The sequence below is a fragment of the Xenopus tropicalis genome, chromosome 1 (assembly GCF_000004195.4).
Source record: "Xenopus tropicalis strain Nigerian chromosome 1, UCB_Xtro_10.0, whole genome shotgun sequence".
Taxonomy (NCBI): Eukaryota; Metazoa; Chordata; class Amphibia; order Anura; family Pipidae; genus Xenopus; species Xenopus tropicalis.
In genome coordinates this window covers 205553072-205570123 of record NC_030677.2, presented here as the reverse complement: position 1 = coordinate 205570123, position 17052 = coordinate 205553072, and positions in this window count along the sequence as shown.

Genomic DNA, 17052 nt, shown 5'->3' with positions numbered 1-17052 from the left:
CTTCAATATCTACCAGGATGTCTGCCAATTTGAGATGTGTATAAATATATTACTATAGAGGACCTGAACAGTAAGATAATAGTAATAATGAATGATAAAGCTGTAACGCTTTCTGGTTGCCGGGGTCACTGACCCTTGAAATCAGGTAGCATTTTGACCTTCCTTTTGAATGTGAAATGTACACGTTTTACCAAGAAGTCTTGCAACATTTCCCTCCTGATTTAGTAGATCTTTATCAGAGAGAATGTTTGATGAAGAAATTTCCAGGCACCCAGACGCAGGGGAGACAGACAGCCAGACAAGTGCGTTCCTGCCGAGAGAATTTTCACATCTTCTGCATATTTTCGTTTCCACATACTTCTGCATGGGAATGGTGCGAGGCAACGGCTCACTCATCAAAGCACAACGGGAGAATGTATTTAAAGCTGCAGTCTTTGTACCTGGTCTTGTAACCTATAACAACCAAATCAGCAACAAACACTTATTGGTCAGAAAGCAAATATCTCACTGGTTGCTATGGGTTACTAGACCTGGAGCACACTTGGCCCCATAAGGCTTGCAGCTATTACCCATCGCAGAGCTGGGGTAAAAAGTATGATTATATTCACTGGTGGGGATGGGGGGTTGCCTAATAAATCTGCCCATTGGGTGAAATTGACTTTCCTTACCCATTACAGAACATGGATGACCCCCCCCCCCCCGGCATAAACATATTTTACAGTCTAATCTCTTCATCGGGAGGTTTAATGCTCATTTTATGGCACTGACTACACAATGACGGCTGCTGCAACGCTTCCGCCGGAGAAAGAAAACAGGGCAATTTACTACATAGTTGTAGGTCATTAAAAGATTTAGTTGGATTCCAGTGCCGACTTGTAGCAACGCAGGCCTGTACCCACCAGCAGCGAAGGCACGGCTCAAATATTGTGGGTTTCCAGTATTTTATTTCACAACGGGGCGGGGGCATTAGGTACAAGGAAACCAGTTCTCTTTTCCTTTTCAGCAAAGAATGTTCAATCCCATCAAAGAGAGCCATAAAGCAGAAATAGTAATCTTCCCATTCTCTCATATAAAGGATGGAGGGCAGGTTTGTCCCTGTATTCTCAAGAAAAACTCTCAGTCTCTGGCCGTGCCCAATGACAAGAAAAGGGAATCATTTAACCATTAAATAACCCCAATAGGGCTGTTCTGCCCCCAATAAGGGGTAATTATATGTTAGTTGGGATCAAGTACAGGTACTGTTTTATTATTACAGAGAAAAGGGATTCATTTAACCATTAAATAAACCCAATAGGGCTGTTCTGCCCCCAATAAGGGGTAATTATATCTTAGTTGGGATCAAGTACAGGTACTGTTTTATTATTACAGAGAAAAGGGAATCATTTAACCATTAAATAAACCCAATAGGGCTGTTCTGCCCCCAATAAGGGGTAATTATATCTTAGTTGGGATCAAGTACAGGTACTGTTTTATTATTACAGAGAAAAGGGAATCATTTAACCATTAAATAAACCCAATAGGGCTGTTCTGCCCCCAATAAGGGGTAATTATATGTTAGTTGGGATCAAGTACAGGTACTGTTTTATTATTACAGAGAAAAGGGATTCATTTAACCATTAAATAAACCCAATAGGGCTGTTCTGCCCCCAATAAGGGGTAATTATATCTTAGTTGGGATCAAGTACAGGTACTGTTTTATTATTACAGAGAAAAGGGAATCATTTAACCATTAAATAAACTCAATAGGACTGTTCTGCCCCCAATAAAGGGTAATTATATCTTAGTTGGGATCAAGTACAGGTACTGTTTTATTATTACAGAGAAAAGGGAATCATTTAACCATTAAATAAACTCAATAGGACTGTTCTGCCCCCAATAAAGGGTAATTATATCTTAGTTGGGATCAAGTACAGGTACTGTTTTATTATTACAGAGAAAAGGGAATCATTTAACCATGAAATAAACCCAATAGGACTGTTCTGCCCCAATAAGGGGTAATTATATCTTAGTTGGGATCAAGTACAGGTACTGTTTTATTATTACAGAGAAAAGGGAATCATTTAACCATTAAATAAACTCAATAGGACTGTTCTGCCCCCAATAAAGGGTAATTATATCTTAGTTGGGATCAAGTATGGGTACTGTTTTATTATTACAGAGAAAAAGGAAGTAATTTTTAAAAATTAGGATTTTTTGCTTATAATGGAGTCTATGGGAGTTGGCCTTTCCATAATTTGGAACTTTCTGGATAATGGGTTTGCGGATAAGGGATCCTATACCTGTACCTGTTTTTCCACCCCACCTTCCTGCTCACAAGTCAGCCCTCTACTGTCTATAGAAGCCTTATCTGTCCCCACCCCTTTTGTGGCTGGTATATCATAACCCCACCCATTTTGCATTATAACTCCACCCCTACTTAACCTGCCCACGCCTACCCTATACCCTGGCTGGTATTATTCCTAGTGAAAGGTCGCAATACATGCATTCAAAATCGGTTTAGATATTGATTGGATACGGCTGGCTGTTGGAAATTTGGCGATGTGACCAAAGTTGCCAAACAACAACCGTGCCAATAACAGGCCGCTACGGATACAGGGGCATCATAACATTAACTCAAGAACTGCCACAGGTCTCAGAGATCCAAAACAAAGTGCAATGACCCCCCAATGAATGGAACACTCCCTGCATTCAGATGTGTATTCATAAAGGGAGGGACCAGGCACATAGGGGTCCCCTCATAGAAACCAGTGCAGTCTGTGAAAAACATGTATACTGACTAATATGCAGCCCTGCTGCCTGTGGATTTCATATCATTTTCATTAAATACACAGTTTATGGGCCTTTCTTTAAACACATTTCTTGTTTTCTAGATTGTTTTAAAAGGGGGCACCAGTTAGGATGGCATCCCTACCCACCCCCCAAAGAAAAATAGTCTCCTTGGATTGTAACCATGGCGACTTGCCCCCTTGCCGTCAGGTGACACATTTACTGTATGTACAGCAGCAACACTCACGGAGCAGAACATTTACTTTGGCATTTCCCTGAGAATATCTAAGCGCTGTCGTAATCCCCCCAGTCAGTAGGAGAGAAAATTCTGCTACAAATATGTGGCTCCTCTCACTCTGTACTGTATGTTCCTTATGTGCGTAGTTCCATCTCGCCTGTCTGTACATGTGTAATATGTGTGTTACACACCTCCCTATAGTAGCAGGTATAGTAGGGAGAGATGGTGCCTATAGTAGCAGTGGGGGGATAATAGCCTCTGGGAAGGGACTGGGGCTGTGGGATAGCAGGTATAGTAGGGAGAGATGGTGCCTATAGTAGCAGTGGGGGGATAATAGCCTCTGGGAAGGGACTGGGGCTGTGGGATAGCAGGTATAGTAGGGAGAGATGGTGCCTATAGTAGCAGTGGGGGGGAGAATAGCCTCTGGGAAGGGACTGGGGCTGTGGGATAGCAGGTATAGTAGGGAGAGATGGTGCCTATAGTAGCAGTGGGATAATAGCCTCTGGGAAGGGACTGGGGCTGTGGGATAGCAGGTATAGTAGGGAGAGATGGTGCCTATAGTAGCAGTGGGGGGGATAATAGCCTCTGGGAAGGGACTGGGGCTGTGGGATAGCAGGTATAGTAGGGAGAGATGGTGCCTATAGTAGCAGTGGGGGGATAATAGCCTCTGGGAAGGGACTGGGGCTGTGGGATAGCAGGTATAGTAGGGAGAGATGGTGCCTATAGTAGCAGTGGGGGGATAATAGCCTCTGGGAAGGGACTGGGGCTGTGGGATAGCAGGTATAGTAGGGAGAGATGGTGCCTATAGTAGCAGTGGAGGGATAATAGCCTCTGGGAAGGGACTGGGGCTGTGGGATAGCAGGTATAGTAGGGAGAGATGGTGCCTATAGTAGCAGTGGGGGGATAATAGCCTCTGGGAAGGGACTGGGGCTGTGGGATAGCAGGTATAGTAGGGAGACATGGTGCCTATAGTAACAGTGGGGGGATAATAGCCTCTGGGAAGGGACTGGGGCTGTGGGATAGCAGGTATAGTAGGGAGAGATTGTGCCTATAGTAGCAGTGGGGGGATAATAGCCTCTGGGAAGGGACTGGGGCTGTGGGATAGCAGGTATAGTAGGGAGAGATGGTGCCTATAGTAGCAGTGGGGGGATAATAGCCTCTGGGAAGGGACTGGGGCTGTGGGATAGCAGGTATAGTAGGGAGAGATGGTGCCTATAGTAGCAGTGGGGGGATAATAGCCTCTGGGAAGGGACTGGGGCTGTGGGATAGCAGGTATAGTAGGGAGAGATGGTGCCTATAGTAGCAGTGGGGGGATAATAGCCTCTGGGAAGGGACTGGGGCTGTGGGATAGCAGGTATAGTAGGGAGAGATGGTGCCTATAGTAGCAGTGGGGGGATAATAGCCTCTGGGAAGGGACTGGGGCTGTGGGATAGCAGGTATAGTAGGGAGAGATGGTGCCTATAGTAGCAGTGGGGGGATAATAGCCTCTGGGAAGGGACTGGGGCAAAGTGCAGAAATAAAGGTCAGAGTTGATGTTTAGTGGAAGCCAAAGTTTTATATAGAGAGGCATGCTGGGAAAAATTGGCAATAAATTTCAAACAGCAACATTTTTTAATAGAAGTTTTTTACTAGTTCCACTTTGCAGGGGTTTTGGGGACAGGCCATGTTTGTATATTTTCTAGTGATCCAAAGAGCACTATAGACCTAGTGGGGCTTTGTTTGCATGAAAGATCTTACGGGAACCACGCTGCCATTAAAAACCAGGAGACACAATAAGAGGTACAGGATATACCTTATGTGCGTGTGAATTATAAAGAATAATCCTTTTAGTTTTACTTGCCCTTTAAGGCAGCAGTTTGTGTTTTTAGAGCGCTGAAGGCCCAAATCTACTTTTGTTCGGAGTCAGAACTGACAAGGTTTGTGCACACGAATACGGTTCATGGCTGAGTAAACACCCATAGGACTGAGAGCTTTAGGATCAAGCCGTTTCCCTGCCCAGGCGATGATTTTCGCTCATAATCAGTGACTGTAAATGGGGCCGGAATGCGCAGCGAGGATTCTGGGGATCAGCGGTGTTTACTCTAACAAAGAAGAGAGAAAACAGATATAAATAGACGTATAATGGATAGAATCTGCCGCTCTGGACGCTGCACATGTAAAGATTGGAAATAACTCTCGTGTCTAAACAACTAAATAAGTTTCATGCTCTGGTGTTACAGTTCCGTAACCCTTGGAGTGCTGGCCCCGATGTCCAATAATGCATTTCCCTATAGGAGAATAGCAGCCGACGCAGACTACAACTGTAGGTTGTCTATTTCTGGGACCTAGTTTCCCTACTGTAAAATGGTGTTGTTCATCATCACATAGTGTCAGTGCCAGTCCTTGGCGCTTAAGGGGTTAAAGCTAGTTTTCAAATGCCCTGTGAACCAAAGCTGTTCTGCGGATAACCAAATGTCACCACAACTGATCAGCCCATTGTTCTCCAATCATCAAGGTGGTCACGTGTTGGTCAACATTGGGTTTCATGTTGGTAAAAGAGGGTGACAAAGTTTGTAGGGGGGCAATTCAGCAGCTACTGTCAGACCCTGTAGGGATACATGAGGTGAGGCATGGGCAACTGTTGGGCAGGTTAGAAAATCCCATTGGGTGAGGACTCCATCGGCCATTGATGTGGTTTTCCAATCATTGTCCCATTGATTGGATGATTAAGTGCCTTCTTGGGTACAAAACATGTTAAGGTGGCCATACACGGGCCGATTCTACCTGCCGATATTGGCCCCTTAGACCGATTCGGCAGCTTTTTGGCCTGTGTAGAGGCACAAACCACTGGCCTGCCCGACCGATATCTGGCCTGAAATCAGCCAGATATCGATTGGGCAGATTAAAGCATTTAGTCGGATCGGGGACCGCATCGGCTCGTTGATGCGGTCCCCGAACCGACTGCACCTATTACCGGCGTTCTAATTTGATTGTTTGGCCCCTGGGCCAAACGACCGCATTAGCCTTAATTCACCCGATATCGCCCACCCGTATGTGGGGATATCGGGAGAAGATCCGCTCGCTTGGCGACCTCGCAATATGAGCGGATCTTAGCGTGTATGGCCACCTTAAGGCTTGTTCTTTTTGAGATGTAGTTTTCAAAAACAAAAGAAAACTTTTTTAACAGCATCATTTTTGTCTACAATGGTCCGGTCCTGTGCCAAATTGTAGAATTACAACTTGCAGAATTATCTGCAACTTACTTTCATATATTTCATATTATGCTATATGGGTAACTATTGGGCAGGTTAGAAAACGCCATTGGATGAGGACTCCATTAACCCACTGCCTGGGCCAAAACTGGGCAAATATCTCTTTTTTTGGTGACCCTGTGTATGTCCACATTGTTTATAATCCTTATCTCACCCCAAAGCCCTCCTGTCCTTCTCGAGTTGGTGACACACTCACACTTCTTTTGCCTGGTTTCACTGCCAGAGCCAAGTGGTATTTAGGCCACTGTCCCATTTGGCTTCTCAATAAGCCTGGGGGCAATCAATAGCCCATAAAGTGGCTGAATGGTTGGCTGTAGGATCCCACATCCCTTGCAGACGTGTCGTGTTGTGTGCTAAAAGGCTCATTATTCTACAGCTTGAACAGTCATTATGTCATCACCATAAACCGCTCTGTCAACAAAAGCCAATATGGGAAAGGTATACATCTCAGGGAAATGGCTGGATATTGTGTGCCGAGGGTAAGTGAGACTCCTCCATGTTGTACAAACAGCGAGGAAAGTCTCCAGAAATCAGCGCTCTACAAAAGCTTTCTCTGTGGTCTCGGAGCCCGGGGGCCCCAAACAATAGATTGTTAGCCACAGCGGGTCCTGGGATCCATGAATGCCTAGCATGCCTTTGTTCCCAAATCTATGGCTTGAACTGGCCACTTTATTATGCTATTCTTCTCAATACGCCAGTTGGATGGAGGAGGGAGGACAGATCCAATTACCTTGTTACTTTCTCAAAAGTATAAAGTTACCGGGTATTTTTCTTTCTTTATATACCTCTAAATGTTCTGCTTACTGTCCAAACCATACATTATCATCCAAAACATTTACATTTACGGGTGTGTGAGCAGGAGGGAAAGTAAACACTGGAACGTTTTGTTTGTCCTTGTTTGGGGGGGGGCCCTGTGGTTGGAATTTATATGTTGGGAATTTTATACAAGGAACAGAGTCCCAGCCAAAGACTATAGACTTGCTAACACTTGGACTACAGAAAGTCAAGAAGGACTTTTTTTGTAGAGAGCAAGCACTCCGACATGACCCAAAAAGCTTTAACAACAGATGGAGCACCCCAAGGTTGGGATCCAGATGCAGAGAATTACAGGGGGTTAGTACAGGGGCTGCCCTGACAGGTTATAACATGATTCCCTATGTGGAATTTCCATTTACGTCTATGGGGGGCTGTTTTGGGCTCTTTGGCACTGCATTTTTGGGCTACTAGAGTTTGCTCATTAGATGTAACCCAATTCACACTGCAGAAGGAATATGAAGAAAACATGGGGCCGAGCTGTACAAACGGATACATTCCCATCACAATAACAAATAAACAGTGTGAGAAGGCAGGGCGTGCGGGTCAGGCAAATAAACTGAACTCAACAGGAAACACAACCAAAAATATACAAACTGCTTCCAACATGCAATGGGGATTGGACCTGTAACCAGTGGGGATGGTTCCACCAGACCACATGGACACGCTCGGGGCTGAGACCAAGATGAACAAAAGGTGATGCTTGATAGAATATGATTTGTGCAGATTCAACTCATCAGCAGCTGGAAGAGCCGTGAGAATATTTCTTCCTCTGACTGTAAGCTTTTGGGGTGAGATATGCTAAAATTGGCCAATGGTACAAGGTGGCCAAATGTGTGTATATAATATACAATATATATATTTCTCTGTAATAATAAAACAGTACCTGTACTTGATCCCAACTAAGATATAATTACCCCTTATTGGGGGCAGAACAGCCCTATTGGGTTTATTTCATGGTTAAATGATTCCCTTTTCTCTGTAATAATAAAACAGTACCTGTACTTGATCCCAACTAAGATATAATTACCCCTTATTGGGGCAGAACAGCCCTATTGGGTTTATTTCATGGTTAAATGATTCCCTTTTCTCTGTAATAATAAAACAGTACCTGTACTTGATCCCAACTAAGATATAATTACCCCTTATTGGGGCAGAACAGCCCTATTGGGTTTATTTAATGGTTAAATGATTCCCTTTTCTCTGTAATAATAAAACAGTACCTGTACTTGATCCCAACTAAGATATAATTACCCCTTATTGGGGCAGAACAGCCCTATTGGGTTTATTTAATGGTTAAATGATTCCCTTTTCTCTGTAATAATAAAACAGTACCTGTACTTGATCCCAACTAAGATATAATTAATCCTTATTGGGGCAGAACAGCCCTATTGGGTTTATTTCATGGTTAAATGATTCCCTTTTCTCTGTAATAATAAAACAGTACCTGTACTTGATCCCAACTAAGATATAATTAATCCTTACTGGATGTAATAAATCCTGTTGAGTTTAATTAATGTTTTATTGATTTCTTAGTAGAATTAAGGTATGAATTCCAAATTATTGAAAAACTCCTTATCCAGAATACCCTTGGTCCCAAGCATAATGGGTCCTATACCTGTATTTGGTTTTCTCCATGACCAATAAAAATATGATACAGTGATGCACCCAGCCAATTAATCTAGCATTGTCCCCTCTGAGAAGCACCATAACTGCCTTATTGTATGGAATTGTACAGGGCAGTTTGTACCTGTTTTTTGCCCTTGGTAAATGAGCTTTCTTGCCTTTGAAGTGGATGCCATGATTTTATTCCCTTTAATATTGTATTGTGTTTATCCATGTGCTGTTTGATCCTTTGCACAATTCCCCCTTTGCCCACCATGGGGCATCCCCCACTGAGCTGCTCTTTATTAATACACACTGATGCCGGGGGCTGATCAACCCGTCAAAGTGAATTCAAAGACAAATCATCATACTGAGCATTTCTTGTGACCGACCCTTTATAAGTGACGTTATTGGGAGTCGCCTTTTCTACCTGGAGCCCACTGTGACCGGATCAGACCTGAGAATACAGGAGAGCATGTTGTTTATAGTGAAGGAACAAACTGCCCCCCTCCTTTTCTTCCACCACTCCCAAAACATCTTTAATTGCTTAAATAATGGGAGAATAAATTCTAGATCAAAGCAGGAATCTGAAGGCCCTTTATCTCCTTCTTCTGACAGGACTTGTCTTTTTGGATCCCTTTGGGCAACTTGAGGCTCAGACTTGGAAGATCTTCTCTTCTTCCTTCAACTGACTTGAGCTCTAGGTTTCTTAACTGATGTCCCTTGGTTCCCCTGAGGTACATCATACAGAATCAAAGTCCAGATATCTGATAAAGATGATGGACCAGAGGACATAGGGCAATAAATGAGGGGCATCAATGAGACCCAGATGCTCCTCGAGGCCTAGAGGAACCCTTCCTTTTTCTTTGTTCTAGAATGCATCCAGCAGAACAGTAACATGAAGGACTTACCTTATGAAACAAGTATTCTTAGAGACATTATTATCCCTGGTAGGCTTGGCTGGAGTCAACAAAGGAAGGTTGGGGCCCAAACAGGTAGACTGCAGCTCCCAATATCCTACCAGCACATATTTGAAATAGATCTGAGGAGTATCAAGTGTTTCACAAGGTAGTAATGTGCTATTTGTAATGACAATTTGTAGCCCAAGTGCCTCTCTCAGGTTGGGGATCCAAGGTTCAAGGGTCCTTTCTCCCCTAAACAAACCCTGGTCTTGGAGGGCAGAGCTAAACCATTCTAAACAAAGATAAAATACATTTAATTGGATACAGACATTGATATGGTAAAATTGTTCTCCACACAGCCTGGACAAAGATGTGTTACTGTCTCTTTAATAAAAAGTTGTCAGGGAATGAACCCGGATGGCTGCAATGTATCACACACAGGGCCATATACTGTAATTAGGGCAGTTAAAAAGGTAAATATTTGTAAATTCCATCTCCAGCCCAGGGAAGAGAGGTATTTATCAGCGGTGATGCCCAGGGCTGTAATCAGCCCAGAATGGGGCCCTTTCTGGAGGCAAAAAAGACTAATAAATAGTTTATTGGGGAAACATCATTGGTGCTGATAGCAGAAGTCTCTGCACAAGAATCAGTTCTGCAACTGCCCCTCGTGTAAATAGCTCCGCAAGTAGGGTAATGGCTCTGTACATGAATCAGTTAGTGTGCCCAGTATATAGATCAGTTCAGGCTCTACCCCGCCCCCATCTACTCAGCCCCAATAAACATTAGCGACTATTTCATCATTTTCTGCCTCTTCTGTGGGACCAGCCCAATATTGCATTGTCTTCCTCCAATGTACAATTCCTGCTGCACCCACAAATTACCCCCTTGTCTCACCCAACTGTGCAATTACCCCCTGAAATCGGGCAGATATCGATCGGGCAGGTTAAAAAATTTAGTCGGATCGGGGACTGCAACGGCTCGTTGATGCTGTCCCTGAACCGACTGCGCCTATTACCGCCGTTCTAATTCGATCGTTTGGCCCCAGGGCCAAACAACAGAATTAGTCTAAATTCACCCGATATCGCCACCGGTAGGTGGGGATATCAGGAGAATATCTGCTCGCTTAGCGACTTCGCCAAGCGAGCAGATCTTAACATGTATGGGGACCTTTAGTTGGATCGGGGGCTGCATTGGCTTGTTGATGTGGTCCCCGAACCGACTGCGCCCATTACCGTCGTTTTAATTCGATTCTAGCTGCTGATATCGGCCCCTTAGACCAATTTGGCAGCTTATCGGCCCGTGTAGGGGCACCAACGACGGGCCTGCCCGACCGACATCTAGCCTGAAATCGGCCAGATATCAATTGGGCAGGTTAAAAAATTTAGTCGGATCAGGAACCCCATTGGCTCGTTGATGCGGTCCCCAAACCGACTGCGCCTATTACCAGCGTTATAATTCGATCGTTTCGCCCCAGGGTCAAATTACAGAATTAGCCTAAATTCACCCGATATCGCCCACCCGTAGGTGGGGTTATCGGGAGAAGATCTTCTCACTTGGCAACCTCGCCAAGCAACCTTTAGATGGAGTCAGTAACACTTTACCACAAGGATGCCCAACAGGCAACCTCCAGCTGTTGTTGAATCACAACTCTCATCATCCTATAAAGGCAGAGGCTACTGCGGGATGCTTGGAACCCATTTACAGGTGGGGAGTTGCAGTTAGATTTCACCCATAAGGACAAAGCCCCAAGGCCACCTCTAGGGTTACACTAGGGCAGAGCCAACGTTAAGATGCTGTCATTTATTGAGCTTGGTCTGGGCTTTTTATAAACGCTAACAATAAACTGAATGGCATGATTCATAGGGCAATTAGCAGTGTGGCGGCACTGCCGTGTCTCCCCGAAGGACAGAGCCATGACACACCAAGATGGATGCCAAGATGGATGTTGTGTCATTGCTGTGCAGAGCTGAGTGGCGCTGGGGATACAAATTACTATGAGTGAGAATGACAAGTCTAGGTGTGTTCTATTCCTGTGTGTTGTACCCAGCGCCGGAGATAAAGCCTAATCCTCTGCCGCTCGTGCCCTCCGCCCTGTCTGCTGCTCCACTTCTCATATCTGCACCTTTCCCTGCCATTCCAACAGAAAGTAGCCCGGCAAAGTTGTTACTCTGTGTATTTACTACTACTGGGGCAAAAGTCACGGTATAACAGGAGGCTAAAGGGCCAATATACCTATTTAACTGAAATATTCTGTGCTCAGTATGTGCTTTCAGTGCAGTTTCAGTCTTGCTCTACGTGCTATTATTATTGGCTGGCTAGACCAATTAGTGGAACTAATTGCTACATTGTTTCAGGAGTCAGAACCAGTAGGAACAGACACTGCTTCCAATAGCAATTACATTTAACACTACTGATTATGTGTAATTATTGCATATTGGAAAGTCCCTTTACATTACAATGGATTTAAATTTGGAACAAATTAATTTTGGGGGGTTTATATAGCATTAAAGTCCCCTCTTAGTCCTTCTCAGAGATTTCCCTGGTGGCTATTGATTATTGTGGGGACGGGGGGGGAGAGATGTCGGACTGGATCACTCAATAACATATTTAGCTCTGTATTTAGAGGTTTTATCTCTGGAGTTGGAACATCATTGAGCGGTGCTGTCTGGCTGTTTCTTTGAATTCAAGCTGGGATTCCGGGAAGCTCGGGATCATCATTATCAGCCGCATCACACGGGCCCCTTTCCAGTGGTGACACCGTATAATCTCTGGCGACATTAATGCCCTGCCCGGCGGCGCAACAATGAGAAAGAGTCCAGGGCCAGGCCCGGACTGGGATTCAAAATAGGCCCTGGCATTTCCACTACACAGAGGCCCAAACAGCCCCCCCCGCCCAATAAATAGTCTATGGCACCTTACAGCAGCCCCTCTGGCATTTGCCAGAATCCACAGATTGCCAGTTCGGGTCCTATGGTCACTGTATTTAAGCCCTTTCTAAGCCACCATTGTCTCAGTGGCAGGCTGGCTCCAAGCCCCTTATTACCTCCCACAGAGTTTCTGCTTTGTATGCAATACCATTACAAGTAGCCAGCTGGTGTGGGGGCGGGGCACGATACCAATATGGGTGTGGCCAGTTGGAAATGGTTCTCTTCAAACATCTCCTGATATGTCCAAGTACTTTGGGCTATCTTGGGCTATTTTAATCCAATTCAAACAGTGGGTATATGGGCCATCGGGCCGAGGACGATCCAACGATGCAGTTCCCATCCCGACTGGAAATTCAACCTGCTGATCAACATCTGCCCAATTTTAGGCCAGATATCGGTCAAGCAATCCAGATTGAGGTGCCCATACACAGGCAGATAAGCTGCCGAATTGGTCTGAAATCAGCGGCTGAAATCTGCCCATGTATGGCCACCTTTACACAGACAAGATTGTGACTTAACTGTATCACTCTATAAGGGGTGGGCTGGAGGCTTCTGTCAGTTGATGGTGCATCTTCAGCTCCTTGGGCCACCCTTGTATGGTGCCCCTATCCATGCCAGAGCTATCCGAGCTTAGCCTTGGCACAACTGTGGTATATACTGACGCCTGTATCTTCTTACATACTGTAAGATACACATATATCTTGCCATGGCTAGTGTGCTGTGGGTTCTTCACCGGCGGCCATTTTATTTTACTGCAATATATTCTACAGCAGAAGGGATGGAAACAAGGCCCTTAGAATGATGGGTAATGGCACTTTCCTGTGGGACTTAAGTCCCTGAGCAAATCCCACATAGCGTTCTGATCTTATACGGACATGGATCAGGTAATGAGACCAAAGAACCTGAGGAGGGGAGAAAAAGGCATATTGAATGATTGTGGGTTCCAGTTCAAGAGCTGATGGAGACTGAGCTTGTAGATGGAATCTTCAGTATTGACAAAGCCTGGAAACCAAAGATTTAATGAGGACCAATCAGCTGATGAATAGAGCAGCATGGAGTCTTTACTGGTTGGTTAAACCAACTGTCTGTCCCCCGGAAAGGACACATCGACCCCACTCCATCCCACTCTACTATTCTTCCCATTGGCTAAAGTATTGTATATTATATTCTGCCTCTCCATTTCAAATTCCTCCCCAAATCTGATTATCCTGAAATAATGCCCAAGACACACTCTCTGCGCCATTTCGTTCTATTCTCCAGCGCTGCCTGTAATTAATTATCTCTGTTTTGGCATATTTGGATGTTTTGTGCTGTCATCGCTGAATTTATGCAAAGGAAGCTGCAGACTCTCTCCAACGGCATGATTCTGCTCGGAGGGTAATGGGTTTCCAAGTCTGATCGCTAATCTAAGCCATGTGTTTAATGGCACCTTCATGTGCTACATGTTAAACGTTTTGGTTAAGACTCAGCTCCCTCAGCTAAATGATGCTCTCACGAAATGCATTGCTTTGTCTCTGTGAGTAATGTCCAACAATATGGGAAAGTCTCACTAGCAGCAGAAGAATAGAAACCTGAGCACAATCAGGGGACCTTCTCAATTGTCACCAATCCCAGGCTTGAGTGTTTGGGTAAGATGCACTCTCTGTAGTGGGCTCAGATAGAGAAGGGTCCAGGAATAATCACGAGGGGAACAGGTTCCATGACAGCTGAGCAATTCCCATCAGTAGGAGGCTTAAGAGGAGACCTCAGGTGGAGAAGAATCCCTGTTGGAGTAGGCTTCACTTAGAAGCTGCAGGACTGGAGTAGGCTTCAGTTGACCAGGAAAAATTCCAGTTGGACAATCATAACAGGTGAAGACTGAGAAGTATCGGTGGTTGAAAGGGATCCAAGGAGAGCCACCACCATGTCAGTAGAGTTCAGGGAGGATCCCACTTGCCCAGGTCCTGAAAGTCTCATTGGAGACTGGTCCCAACCTACACCTTCTGCAATAGCATACTGGATGAAGGTGGAGCTATGGCTGTGGATGGACCCAAAGAGAATCTTTATTTAGGACAGGTTTGCCAACTTCACAGCAGGTCTGGACTGTGCTACAAAATAGGCCCTGACATTCCCAGTACCCAGAGGCACAAACAGCCCCCCAGCCCAATAAATAGTGACTGTCTGTGGCACCTTACAGCCCCCCTGGCATTCCCAGTACCCAGAGGCACAAACAGCCCCCCCCCCAGCCCAATAAATAGTGACTGTATGTGGCACCTTACAGCCCCCCTGGCATTCCCAGTACCCAGAGGCACAAACAGCCCCCCCAGCCCAATAAATAGTGACTGTCTGTGGCACCTTACAGCCCCCCTGGCATTCCCAGTACCCAGAGACACAAACAGCCCCCCAGCCCAATAAATAGTGACTGTCTGTGGCACCTTACAGCCCCCCTGGCATTCCCAGTACCCAGAGGCACAAACAGCCCCCCCAGCCCAATAAATAGTGAGTGTCTGTGGCACCTTACAGCCCCCCTGGCATTCCCAGTACCCAGAGGCACAAACAGCCCCCCCAGCCCAATAAATAGTGACTGTCTGTGGCACCTTACAGCCCCCCTGGCATTCCCAGTACCCAGAGGCACAAACAGCCCCCCCCCAGCCCAATAAATAGTGACTGTCTGTGGCACCTTACAGCCCCCCTGGCATTCCCAGTACCCAGAGGCACAAACAGCCCCCCAGCCCAATAAATAGTGACTGTCTGTGGCACCTTACAGCCCCCCTGGCATTCCCAGTACCCAGAGGCACAAACAGCCCCCCCCCCCAGCCCAATAAATAGTGACTGTCTGTGGCACCTTACAGCCCCCCTGGCATTCCCAGTACCCAGAGGCACAAACAGCCCCCCCCCCCCAGCCCAATAAATAGTGACTGTCTGTGGCACCTTACAGCCCCCCTGGCATTCCCAGTACCCAGAGGCACAAACAGCCCCCCCCAGCCCAATAAATACTGACTGTCTGTGGCACCTTACAGCCCCCCTGGCATTCCCAGTACCCAGAGGCACAAACAGCCCCCCCAGCCCAATAAATAGTGACTGTCTGTGGCACCTTACAGCCCCCCTGGCATTCCCAGTACCCAGAGGCACAAACAGCCCCCCCAGCCCAATAAATAGTGACTGTCTGTGGCACCTTACAGCCCCCCTGGCATTCCCAGTACCCAGAGGCACAAACAGCCCCCCCCAGCCCAATAAATAGTGCCTGTCTGTGGCACCTTACAGCCCCCCTGGCATTCCCAGTACCCAGAGGCACAAACAGCCCCCCCAGCCCAATAAATAGTGACTGTCTGTGGCACCTTACAGCCCCCCTGGCATTCCCAGTACCCAGAGGCACAAACAGCCCCCCCAGCCCAATAAATAGTGACTGTCTGTGGCACCTTACAGCCCCCCTGGCATTGGCCATTACCCACAGATTGCCAGCCCAGGCCTACTCATAGGGGGGATCCCAAATATACTCAACTTCTTGGAACATAGAGAAGCAGGGCTGTATCTCCCCGGTCAGTCTAGCTGGGCCCCCCCAGGGTACAGAGCATCCCCAGGAGGTTCCCCCCCCCCGCCCCACAATGAACAAAACCACTTACTAATAAAAATGCAATTTTAGCACCACCGGATCATACTTTTACACATCATTAGTTTCTACATGCAAACACAGCGATATGATGTGCGTCATTGGGAGAGAACTGAGCGGACAGAATAACAGGGATATGCGATTTCCAAGAAGATGCAAATTGGTGCGACTGCGGAAGCGTAAGTGTAGCCCCCGGGGGGGGCGGGGGGCTCGGGAAATACAGATTAAAACCATATTCTCATTCACAGCTTGTTACTGACGAGAATATATTCATATTCAGCCCAGCACATGTCGGTATGCGCATCACATAGCAATGCTCTGGGCACGGATTTTACCCAGAATGCAGCATTTCCCCCTAGAATGAAGCAGTAATAGCAGGCACAAATAAGCGTTCTTATTGGTTAATTGCATGCAGGCTGCACTTGCATGTGAATTGCATAGATGGCACAGTGTTTGTATGTGATTCACTATATTTTGTTTTTAAAGGGGGGAATGATGCATTGTGGGTAAAAAAAATGGCAAAAAGATGGCGGGGAAGTAGACCCTGTGGGGCAGGACCGCTATCAGAAATCACAGGGCCCATCAGAACAAAATTTTCTGGGCCCCCCCTCCTTCCACGCCCTGCCCCAATGGCCCCTCCCCCAGTGACCCCTCCCATCAGTACAAAGGACACACAGACATTGGTAGCCAGGGCCCCCCAGCATCCTCCAGTACGGACGCACAGGGCACAACCAATCAAATTTCCTGCTGGCCACCAATGAGAGGGCCCATAGTTCTTTAAAGGGGGCCCGAGCTAAACTGTTGCCCCCCATTAAATCAACAATTGTCCTGGCCCGGGACAACTGTCCCCCCTGTGCCCCCCTGATGGCGTCCCTGCTGTGGGGTCATGGGGAGCCTGGTGGAAAGAGGGGCCAGCTTTTTTTTCTTGAAATACCAGCCTTTGAGTTGGCAGAGTAGGCGG